This window comes from Herpailurus yagouaroundi, unplaced genomic scaffold (genome assembly GCF_014898765.1).
Source record: "Herpailurus yagouaroundi ecotype Mexico unplaced genomic scaffold, PumYag 250, whole genome shotgun sequence".
NCBI classification, from domain to species: domain Eukaryota; kingdom Metazoa; phylum Chordata; class Mammalia; order Carnivora; family Felidae; genus Herpailurus; species Herpailurus yagouaroundi.
Window position 1 is genome coordinate 17542636 of NW_024412467.1, and position 12741 is coordinate 17555376.

Sequence of the window (12741 nt, forward strand, 5' to 3'; positions counted from 1 at the left end):
TTACAGTTTAATGCTATAGTTTCAGTGACTTAGAAATATCCTGCTGACCTAAAGTGTTGAACATTAGCAAAGGAGCAAGAAATGGGTCATAACTGGGGTGATAAAAGAATACAGTGGAAACAATAGAGCTCAGATGACAGAAAGTTCTAAAGCTGGTACAATTGCTAGAGTTGCTTGACTTTCTCTTGCCTTCCTAGGTTTTCCATTGGCTTCTCTTTCTGCCTTCTGAGTAAGCAATGAAGCTGAATGAGCATTTACATAATATCCTTTATGATACTAACAGTAGAATATGTCTAGATAACAATCTCAAGAGGTCTAGTCTTGTGGAGGATGAACACATTGATTATTCCCTCCATGAAACGAATTTGGAATGGGTCTTAGGGACCCCTTAGAACATCACCTGAGGCCTCTGTAGCCCACTTCATGGAGGCAGCATTGATTCTCAAACTTCACCTCAGATCAGAAGTAGCTTTACTATGAAGTTAATGAAGGTTGAGCTTTAAGACCACTCACTGGTTCAGGCTCTTGACAGTACTGGGAGTAAGTTCTAGGCTGCAAATAGGAAGCATTTTTTGTAAATATTTATGGTAAATTTCCTAAAGGATCTCAGAAGACAGAGGCATAAATCTCCTCTAATGTTCTAGATACTTGTTGGGATTTCTTCTTCCATTTCTTTTCCCATTCTAAATAAATATTCTAACTAAATAATTTTCCCATTAATTTTTATTTGTAACCTTGGATACTTTTCTTAAAGCGAACTCCTCAAATTATGTAACCTTCAGTATGCATAAACTCTGGACCTGTTCTTGAGCTAATCGACACGTTCACTGCTCAAATTAAATAATTGACCTCCGTCGCTAGAGTCTGTTATAAGATGCTACCTGACTGAGCACAGAGTTGTGTAATATGAATTCAGCATTTGAATGTTTAAGGATATTCTGCAAAGAGCATTGAGATGTTTATAGCTTCTCACCAATAGAACCAGACTGGACAATTCTGGTTCCATGAGTAAAATAGTGGACTGGGGGAACCAGAAGACCTGGTCCTCCTCACACCCTTGCCATTAAGTACCCGTGCCACCTTGGGAAACTCAGTATCTCTACCCTCGTTATGTTCATCTGTAGACAGAAGGCGAAGTAGAGAGGGGACAAGACCCTTGGTGCTCAAAGTGTGGTTCCAGGAAGCATTCTGGAAATGCAGAATCTCAAGCCTCAACCCAGACCCCCTGAATCAGAACCAAGATCCTCAGAAGATTCATATTCATGTTACTGTTAGAGAAGTACAAGCACTGAAATGGTTACCCTTCCAGGTCTGAAATTTGTACACCATGCTAGATAGAAGGATACATAGAAGTTCACAGAAATTTTCAGGGAAAAAAAAAATGTAAAATTAAACTTTCGCTCAATTTTATCCTCTCATCACAATATCTCACCCCCAGCCACTCCCAAATTTCCCTTTATCCTCAAGCCCAGTCCCATTTGGCCAATCACCCATATTGTTTGATTTCTTTAATTTCTTAGGATAAATTCACAGGTGAGTTTCAGTTTCGTTCAACCATTGTGATCTTTTACAGTTGCCGTTCAAAAACTTTGAACACCCAGGAAAAAAAAAATCAAACGAAAATGCTATACTGTTTTTAATTCACAGTGATTTTCTGTAAAAACCAAAATATAGCTTATAATTCAGCTCATAAACATTTCCCCCATGTCCTTTAAAACTCTTCTCCCTCCCTCTTTTATTTTTTTCATAATCATATCTCCACTCACACCAGGAAAATTACATCAAAATGCTCTCATATGCTCTCATATTAGACCAAGTGAACTTTGGGAGGTAGAATGTTCGAAGGTACGACCCAAGTTTGCTGGAACTGAGATAAAGCTGCCCAGTGACAAGCCCTTTTTAAATGCTAACTTTACTCTACAAGGCCACTGGGATGCATTTGGGTTAAATAATTCTGTTAAGCATAGGGACTGTACATTTACAAGAAGGTTTTAAAGAAAATGTAAACCTGCAAAACATTATACTTCTTGTTTATGCAACGAACAGGCGCTTACCTGCATAGGTAACGATTCTTGCATTACATGCAAATAGGCTTAGAGCTAATTTGAGAGTCGTAATCAGTATATACATTGGAAAACTTTGATCCCTAAGGAGGAAAAGGGCCGTCATCAATAAACTTGGTTCTGACTTGCATTAGTCATGGATTCAGAGACGCGTGAGCTCAGATTCCAGTAAGTACCTGTAAAACAGGAGAAAAGCCATTTGACATTTCAACACTGGAAAACATTTGCGTGAGAAACTTTTTCATAAAGAGAAGATCAATCCCCCTTCCACTGACTAAAGACAAAATTAATTACCACAGTTGGCAGAAGATAAATGGTTCCAATGTACAGAATTGTGTAATTATAGCAGCTGCAGAGCTGGAAGCCAGCTCCTAACTTTGAACCTCAACCCCGACTTGACATTTCTCCCCACCTTCAGTGTTGCTACCAGAAGCATGTTGAAAGCCCCCCCCCATCTTTCTTCCATAATTACATGCTGGGGTTCAGAAGTAATCACCGGCTCCATTGCCTACATGAAACCTTATCATCCTCCGGTTTGCAAAAGGTATGCTGTATCATCTTTTGAAGTGTTGAAATCTCTAGAGAGAAAAATTTATTAGGGGAAAGTTACTGTTATGGCAACAAAATTAATTCTGCCACAACATGTCAAATTAACCAGCCTCCTAAGGACTAGAGTCAGAGCCAAGTTCAGAAATGGACAAATATTCAGTATCAATTTCTTAAATGTCACCCTAGGTTTGAGTAAAGCTAAGGTAAACATCACAGTTTATCTCAACATCCTAATGTTTGCGCCGGAACAACCCTGGCTGGAAAACAAGAGGTTAAGAAGAAGAAAAACAAAAAAATGTCAAATCCTTGTTTCCCCCTCCCCCGTTTTCAAACAGCAAAGGAGGTTGTCAGTTAGGCTCTGTGGAGATTTTGGTTCTCCCTTTGAAGCCAAGAGGAACGTTTTTAATCTCATCTTTAATTTTAATCCTTTAAAATATGTAAGTGATTTAGAAATGTACAAGTTAAATTTGGCAGAAGACCCTACCGGTAGAAGTAAAGCCATTTCTTTCAACTTCACCACGATAAAGGAGTTCAAAGCTGGCCACCTAAACTATCTAGATGCCTCAGCCACAAGCTGCAGTCCACTGATTTTAAAAGATCCCCTTATCAAAAACGTTTAGAAGTGGTGACAAGGTCACCATCAAAAAAATAACCTCCTGCTTGAAAATCTATTTACAATTTAACAATTTTTAGAATAAGTTTTTCTTATTCAAAGGGAATCGCATCTGTTCAGAGTCAAACATTTGCAAGTTGCTACATCTAGGAGCTCAAATCACTCATTTTTGACGTACAGCAGCATACTTGAGATTTTCAGATGACTTATATCAATTAAAAGAAGATAGGGTTTGAACAGTTGTGGCATACTTATTCCTGATACTGGTTGTTTCCATTACTGTTTCTACATAAAAAATAAGTAGCTAAATCTCTCCATACTTAGTGGTGTCAAACAACCACCACTTTATTGTGCTCGCAAATTTTGTGAGTAAGAATTAAGGAAAGGGTGCATTAGCTGCACCTTGCCTCTGCTCTGTGATATCTGGGCAGTCAACAGGGGAGGCTACAAGTACTTGACCAGATGGGGACTGGAGTCATATGGTGGTCCATTCACACATGTGTCTGAGGTTGATGCTGGTTGTCAGCGGGAGCCTCCACTGGAGCTATTGATCAGAACACCCACATGTAGCCTTTCCATGGGCTTATTAGGCTTCCTCCCAATATGGTGGCTGGATTTTAAGTCACAGTCCCAAGAGACAGGAAGCGGAAGCTGCCAGTTTCTTAAGGCCTGGGCCTAGAAACTGACATGGCCGCATTCATGCTACTGATCAAGCAGAGTCCAGACTCAAGGTGATATATACCACACCTGGAGTGATGCCAAGAATTTGTGGACCACAGCAATATATTAATTCCCTCATCAAAGATATAATTGTTGGCATTTACTTCAGACCTCTTGTGCCCACTCCAATTAATTTTGTCTCTTTAATTCATATTCAATTTCTCATTGCCCACAAGTTTCCATAAAGCTATGGCTTTTCCTCTTGCACTATCCTCACTACTATTCTACTGCCTCACTATCCACCTAGCTCACAATCTGATATCATATCTTTGCAGTAACCTAGTGGACAGCAGTCATTAAGTAGGGAAGAAGTAGTATTTGCTGGATGAGAAGAAAAAATAATATGGGTACACTAAGCAAGAAACAGAAGAGAAAGTGGTAAGAGATTGGATATAAGGGCTTTCCATTGTTGCTAAGATCCAACATAAAGAAATGATTCCAGAGACTTTTGGAGATAAACCAGTACAAATGTAGTTCATATCTGTTAATTTCTTATAAATTTGAGTGACAATTGGCCTAAAGTTGTCATTGCCCATTTTCACAGAGTGAAAATAATGAAAACTTTTTATGGCAATAATATAGAAATAGAAACAAAATTCTAAAGATGTGATTTTCAAATGGAATTTTTCACCCAATAGAAACTGGTAAAAAGTGTTTAACATAACATGCATTTTCTTAAATGGAAATATATCACATTTGCTCAATATACCACTAATCACTCAGAAACAAAATTTTCAATGGACAGTTATGAATGACTACAGCAGCCACATAAACCTTACCTATTACATTTCATTGGTTTTAATGCTTTCTGTTTCACTTTTGGTTTTGTTTGGGGAAGTTTAATTATTCTTCTTATTGCACAATTATCAAGAAAACACTTCACTTGCAAACTTTGGGAAAATTGGGCATAGGACTTTTAAGCTGACCTACTCTGTATTATGCAATATAATCACCATTTAGTATATGTTCTATGATCTAGATTTAAATTTCCAGACTGGTGTTTCTTTTGAATGTGATAATGAGTAAGTTATTATACAAGCAGCTCAACTTCGCATGGGTTATATTTTGGGGCAATAACCTAAGACTTTGGATTTAAGGAGAAATTCTCAGTAACACCTGAGATTCTATGAACATCTGTATGTTAGATTTGTAGTGCACAAGAAAGTAAATCAAGACATCAAGTATTGTGATAATTTTTGGAAAAGGAAAGGGAAATCGGGGACACTATCTTGCAGGACTGGATAAGCCAGAAAGTCAAATATCCATAACACAATATGAAATCACTACATTGAGACAGTTTAACAAACTCTCTAGAAACATTGTAATCTAGAAATAATCAGTTTTAACCTTCACTTTGTAGAAATCGAGTATCTTGAGAAATTAACGTCCTTTCTGGAGGGAAAGAGAAGCTTGGGCTGATTGAAGGTCTGTGTGCTATTTGTTCCACCAGCAAACACTAGATCCATTGGAGATTTGGCTGCCCCTGTGGTTTTAAAACTTTTTTGTGGAGTCTAGAAGGAGGTCTTTCCATGGATGAATGAAAAACAAATTGATCTTTCAGTTAAAGTATGCCCCTGAAATATCCTAAGGGTGGAGAGCCTTGGAAGTAGACAGATGCCAGAGTGAATGGCCCTGTAGGGTCCAGCTTTAGGAACTGTGCATGAACTCAAAGCCTGAGGCCTCCATTCAGTAGCAGATTGCCCCATTCTCTTAGAGAGAGCACAAGATAGAGTGGGAAATGGCCACAATGTGTAGGTCAATGAGATGATTCTGCAGTTAGCCATCCCACAGAGAAAGAGGAAGTTAGCACAAAAGGATCAGGGCCATAGAGATACATCAAGACAAAGACTTCCTCACAAACCAGGGTGAGGGTTGCATTATGCTATTAAAGCTAAATACAGGAAAATGGGAGAGAGAATAAAGCAAGCTATCGGGGGAGGGAGGGTGACAGTTCAGGTACTTTTGCTGTACCTTCATTATGTCCTTACCCCTGGAACACATACAGGATCCTTCAAGTAGACTCGTTCAGAAGGTCCCCAGGGATATTCAGAAAAGGTCTTCAGACCTCTGTTTATTAATGCTTAGTACCTAATTGATGTCACTTAGTCCATTGGTTTTATAGGATGAGGACCCTGGATTTTAGATCACCAGTGCAGACTTCCTCCTAAGATCTAATCTCATATTTTCAACTGCCTAATCAAAATCTCCACTGGATGCCCAATAGGCATCTTGAAATCAACATTTCTGGATGCAATGCAGTGGGGACTCCTTCGCCTGAGGTCAGAGCTCCAAAAGACAAAGTCCTACTGGATGCAGATTAGTAGGCTCCTCACCCTCAATCAAAGACTTCTAGGCCAATCCAGAGTTTCCAAACTCTGCTACCTAACTTGCTTCCAGATGTCAAGACTGCTCACAAGTAGTCACTGTGATTGCCTCCATACCTTTAGACTCTAGCTGACGTGTGAAGGACAGGCTGACCTTTAGACTGCCCTGGATTTGAGAAGGGAGAAAACACTCCCACATCTCCTTCATATAGGATTAAGAAGGCAATTGTGTTGGTCACACCCACCAGGTATGTGAACAATCCAAGTGATAAAATATGAGATAGCACAGTCATAATAAATACTGTGGCAATGAATTCCCGTAAGTATGCATATGTGTGACCATGTGCTAACATACATGCTGAAGCAATGGCTAATGTCCAGTAAAGCTGAGAAATATCCCAGCTGCTGCTGGGCAAACATGGAAAATTGCTCCTTGAAGTAGTAATCCTTAAAATGTTTATAGAACCACAAACCTTTTGGATAAAGGGATGGAAAATACCGGATACTCTTTCCAGAATAACATACATATACATACGCTTGGAAATTTCTCATATACTTTTAAGGGTTTCATGAACTCCTAAAGGTCTAAGGTCCAAGTCAAGGGCTTAGTGAGTTTAATTAGCATGTGTATGCAAGAGAAAAAGATGGAAAACAAAGGTGGCTCTCTGGGCATTTGGAGATCATAAAGTCTTAATTAAAATACCTAACTGAAAACATGAGGCAAATAAACACCTTTCCACCAAAAAGACAGGAAAATGGAAACCATCATGATGCTATCGAAATAGGCAGTAACTTGACCTCATGTGACAATAAAGCTGCCAGCGTTGAAGGAAGCCATATTGCTTCCAACATGGGATCTGGCCATGGGTGGTCAAATTAGCAAATATTTAAATCAGTCCATTGTGTTATATTAACTTCTCTCTGTCTTAGCATGATGATTGCCTGCATAGCATCTATTTTCTAACACTTTTACCATCTGCCTCTATAGAAATGTTTTGCTTGTGCCTGAATGTCTCACTGCACCTTGTCCTATGCATCACCTTACACAGAGTTAATGCTTGATAAATGTTTGTTAAATCTAATAAAAAATAAAAGATAGTCATCTCAAGTCACGTAAGTCATCAGAGACAGAGCTGGAACTCAACACACGATTGTCCTAGGACAACCCAGTTTTCCACACTCCATTTTATGTGCCTATGCAGTAAAGTGAATGGACATGTGATGTCCCCAAGTAATTTTCTGGAACTCAAAACCATCGTAGAAGTGTACTCACAATAAGTTTAATATGGAGCACATCCAGGCTGGACGAGCCTTTTTATGATAGCATTCTACAGTTGGTCCTGCTTCTCTGTTTTCAATTCTCTTCTGTTTCAAATATCTAACTGCAACAGTGAGGGGTGGGAAATATGGACATCTACATGTAATACTGGGAGGGGCTTGTTATATCTGTTTCTTTCCTGATGTATGTATTCATTTATTTTAAAAGACTTTAGTAAAAATTGGGGCAATGGATTTGACTCAATGGAACAACAGAAACAAAATAGATCACAGAAAGCTAAAGTCAGCTGATACGTTTCATGATTTATCAGGTAGTTTGCATGTGACAACTGTAAGAAGAGGTAGGATACTCGTAATTCATTCATCACTCAGCAGTTCAAATGATGAAATAAAAAGAAATGAAAGAAGAAGAAAAAAGAGAGAAGGAGGTGGGGGTGAGAAAGGAAGGAAGGAAAGAAGGAAGCAAGCGAAGGAGGGAGGAAAAGAGAGAGAGGGAGGGAGGAGGAATCAAGAAATGGTGTGTTTAGTGATTCTTAGCACGTTTCTTTCAGGCCTGTGCATTGGATTTAGAATGCTATCAGGATATAGTAAAGTACTCATAGTCCCTGTCCTCAAGCACATGATCTAAATGAATCTATAACTTTGAAGCACCTGGGTGGCTCAGTCAGTTAAGTGTGTGACTCTTGATTTTGGCTCAGGTCATGATCTCATGGGTCATGAGATCAAGCCCTGAGTCATGCTTACACTGGGCATGGGTTAAGATTGTCTCCTTCTCCCTCTGCCCCTTCCCCACTTGTCCACACACATTTTCTCTCTCTCTCTCTCTCTCTCTCTCTCTCTCTCTCTCTCTCTCATAAATAAATAAATAAATAAATAAATAAATAAATAAATAAGTTAGCAAAGCATAAAACTATTAGAAAGTAATGTAAGAGAGTTTAAGGTCAATTGCTAAGAAATTTTACATAAATATAAAAAGAGTAGCCCAAATTAGTTAGGTTGAAAATAAAAAAGTTATATGGATGAGGTGGAATTTGAGCCAAGCTTACAGTACTGATATCAAGCAGAAAAACAGCATAAACAGACTTGAGAAACTATATTTAAACTAGTCTGACTAACATGGGGGAGTTATGCTGGAGAGTCAAGGAAAAAAAGTTACATGTGGAGAAAAGAGAAAGGTTCTGGGAAATTTTACTTAAAATGCACTCAATATGTCACAGTGTTGGTAACTCCAGCAGGCTCTTGAGCCCAAAAATAAATTGCAAAGCAGTGTGAGAAGAGAAATGTGGTTTTAAAAGCACTTAATCCTGAGTCATGGGACCTGAATTCTATTTCTAAGTCAGCCACTTACTGGTGGTGGGTATGGGTTTGGCCATTTGTAAGTCTCAGTTTCTCAGTAATGATGATAATAAAATACACTTTGCATAGTTTAATGAAGATTAAATAGCATAATTAATCAATTAATGAACACTATATAAGTTCTGTATAAATTTGTATAGCAGCTCTATATAAATGTAAAGCAGCATTTTTTGGCTAGGGGCATCCACACAACATTTTATTACATGTAATTTTTTATTCAGATATAATTAACCTACAACATCATGTAAGTTTTCGGTGTATGATGTGCTGATTGGATACGTTTACAGGATGTAATTTTGGATATTGCAATATGATCACCACTGCAGCACTAACGAACACTTCCATCTGTATTCTTAACATCACTTCAGAACTCTGTAAGTAAGGTTAGTGTGGCCGTCGTAACCACCATGAAGCGGTGTGGGGAGAGACTGAAATCAGATGAGTCACGAAATTAAAGCAGAAATCCAAATATGAGAAGCTGGGGGGTGTGAAACAAGATGAATACAAGAGCTGAGTATAGTTACCTGGAGAACGTTGATACCCCTGACCTAAAAAGTAGCATCTGAGGGAAGAGAAACTAGACGCCACTAGAGACCCAGGTTTATCTGCATTTCTTATTCACCAGACGGTTGCAGTATCTCTAGTTAGTACATCCATGTTCTTGGAAAGCAGCAAGGGAAAGGGCAAAAGGGGGAAAAGAGGCATTGGAGCTGAGAAAAAGCCAAAGCTTCTCTGGAAGACCGCCCCTTTAAACTTTCACTCATACTTTATTACCCAGAATGGTGGCACTGGGCCATCCCTGGCTGGAACGTGACTTCAGAGAAAGGAATTGTGGGTAAAGGTTGGGGTAAACAGTCATTAGGGGTTGCCTCGAGCCTGCCCTTGAAGGACTTTTCAGAATATTAAATGCAATATCTAGAGTGCCTACCGTATCGTCTATAGGACAGTAGAGTAGCTTCTCGATAATGTGCATTCCTAGTACTATTAAACGAAACTATATGAGTGCCTATCAAATAGCAGGCAGCTGCTGCATCCTGGAAAGCAATAATTGAATAAAGTATGACTTCTGAATGATTTCAATTCTAGACCTCGAAGAAATGGTGGCTTGAAAACCAAGTGAAAATGTGTCCTGTGTAGCTAGAGAGTCGGGCAAGGAAACCGTGATCTTTTTTTTAAATGAATATCACAGGGCCGTTTAAAGCTGAACTAGGAGATAATTATTATAAACATAAAAAATGGGAACTCCTAGGATTAATGTTTAAAAAACATTAAAGGATAAACAGAAGAGATTGGCCAAAGCCGGGAGGAGCGAACGTTAATAATGTTACGAAAGTCAAGAAAAGAACGTGTTTTAGTTAAGAAGTTGCAGCTTACTTACCAAATTTCACAGAGATGTCAGCAACGAGAACAAAAGAAATATTGAGCAAAAATAACTTCATGGATGACTGCATTTCAGCAAAATTCGGGGTGTGCAAGTCACATTTTAAGGAGTTAAAGAAACAGGATTGTTTGAGGACAGACCCAGGGAGTTAAGGACATTTATTTAAGATTGTAGAACAACAGGGGTGCCTGGGTGGCTCAGTCGGTTAAGCGTCCAACTTCAGCTCAGGTCATGAACTCCTGGTTCGTGGTTCCAGCCCCGCGTCAGGCTCTGTGCTGACAGCTCAGAGCCCGGAGCCTACTTCAGATTCTGTGTCTCCCTCTCTCTCTGTTCCTCCTCTCTCTCTCTCTCTCTCTCTCTCTCTCTCTCTCTCTCCCAAAAATAAATAAATATTATTTAAAAAAGATTGTAGAACAACAAGCGGTCAAGGGAAAATGAAATCCCATCATGGCTAGATGAGGCAGCCTGTCAAGTGAAGAACTTTTTAAGAAAGGAAAGCCCAAGTGTGCTTGAGGGCAAGGATGAAGGCAAGTCTTTCTTGGAATAAGAAAGTCTTAAAATGTGCTAAAGGAAACAAATGAGCCTCAGAGTAAAATGTCTCAAAATAAAAACTGGGCAAAACTTAGCATATATGAGGGGGGCAAGTGCCACTGTGGACAGGATGCGGTAAGATCTTAGCACCGAGCCAGGGACGGTTGGGAGAAGGTTACAGTGGATCCTGCTGAGATGAAGGTTGGCTTGGGAGAAAGAGAAAAAAATGAAAGCAGGTTTGGAATGAAGCCTAAGGAGAAAGCAACAAGGACTCAAAGGGGATAAGAAGAAGAAGTTCCAAGAAGCAGCAAGTGCCAAACTGCAGCGGGAGGCACATCTTCTTGGAAACAGAATTTAAAGTCACAGGATACCCTGGGAATCGTTTCTTTGTTTCTAGTAATCTAAAGAGAGGCATGAGTAAAGTAATTTCTGGAATTATTTTAGATGGGGGCTTGAAAAAAACAAGAGACTTTAGGAATCTAGACCAATGGGTAAGAAGCATCAAAGCTTGAGGTTGCCAGAGTGTTCAGGTGGGAGAAGGTGACATAGTCAAAGGAAGTGAAAAGGTGGGCAAAATGAGAGGGGATGTGGGTCATGAGGATGAGAGACAGACACTGAGAAGCAGGTTCAGTGGAGGTGAACAGAGGGAGAATGGCAGACCAAGACTCCGTGCTTATGAAGAGCCCAGAGCTGGACTATTGTGTGCATTCCCGGAGTTATGGCACCTGCACAGGAAAGCTGAGTGCCGGAATGTTGAAGCTAGGAATTCATAGCACTTGATGAACTGACAGTAAGACCGCCAGTGTCACTGACAAAGATGGAGAATAAACACACTCGTGTGCTCATAACGACTGACAGCCTGAGTTCCGGACGGGACCCAGCTTTGCCTCCTAGCTATACCACTTAAACAACCACTTCACTGCTGTTTGTCTTTGCACAAGTTATTCAACCCCAGTACATTTCATTCCCCTCCATTACAGCATGGAAATAATAACAACAGACCTCTAAAGGATGGGAATAAATGAAGGAAGGAAGGCATGAAAAGTGTTTAGTAGCACATCAGCACAGAGCAATTGCTTGGTAAATGTTAGGAATATCCTTAGGAATATAAAAACCAAATGTGGGAAGCCCTACAGGGCAGCAGTGATAATCTTCAGTGGGTAGAGAGACACTTGAGGGACTTTGAAAGATAAGGAATGTGCAGGGAAAGGGCAGGATTCTGGTGGGATCTTTGAAGAAGCTGGGACTCCATTGAGAATGGTGGAGGGAAAGGCAAGTGTCTGTTAAGACATGAAGACAAAGAAACAACAATGAGAAATAGGCTTAAGAGAAGTGGAATTTTTCTGATATTTAGAAGGGACTTCTTGAGTCACAATAAAAAAAGAAGGAAAAGAAAGAAGAAGAAGAAGAAGAAGAAGAAGAAGAAGAAGAAGAAGAAGGTGGAGGAGGAGGAGGGGAGGAGGGGGAGGAGAAGAAGAAGAAGAAGAAGAAGAAGAAGAAGAAGAAGAAGGGGAAGGAGGGGGGAAGAAGAAGAAGAAGAAGAAGAAGAAGAAGAAGAAGAAGAAGAAGAAGAAGGAGGGGGAGGAGGGGGAGAAGAAGAAGAAGAAGAAAAAGAAGAAGGAGGTGGAGGAGGAGGAGGGGGAGGAGGGGGAGGAGGGGGAGGAGAAGAAGAAGAAGAAGAAGAAGAAGAAGAAGAAGAAGAAGAAAGAGGAAGAGGAGGAGGGGAGGAGAAGGAGACAAAGAGGAAGAAGGAGGAGGAGGAGGAGAAGGAGGAGAAGGAGAAGGAGAAGAAGGAGAAGGAGAAGGAGAAGGAGAAGGAGAAGGAGAAGGAGAAGGAGAAAGAAGGAGGAGAAAGAAAAAGAGATGAGCCCAAGGAGAGTGGAGGAATGTACAAAGAGATGAGCACGAAAATCTTAGCTGTTACAG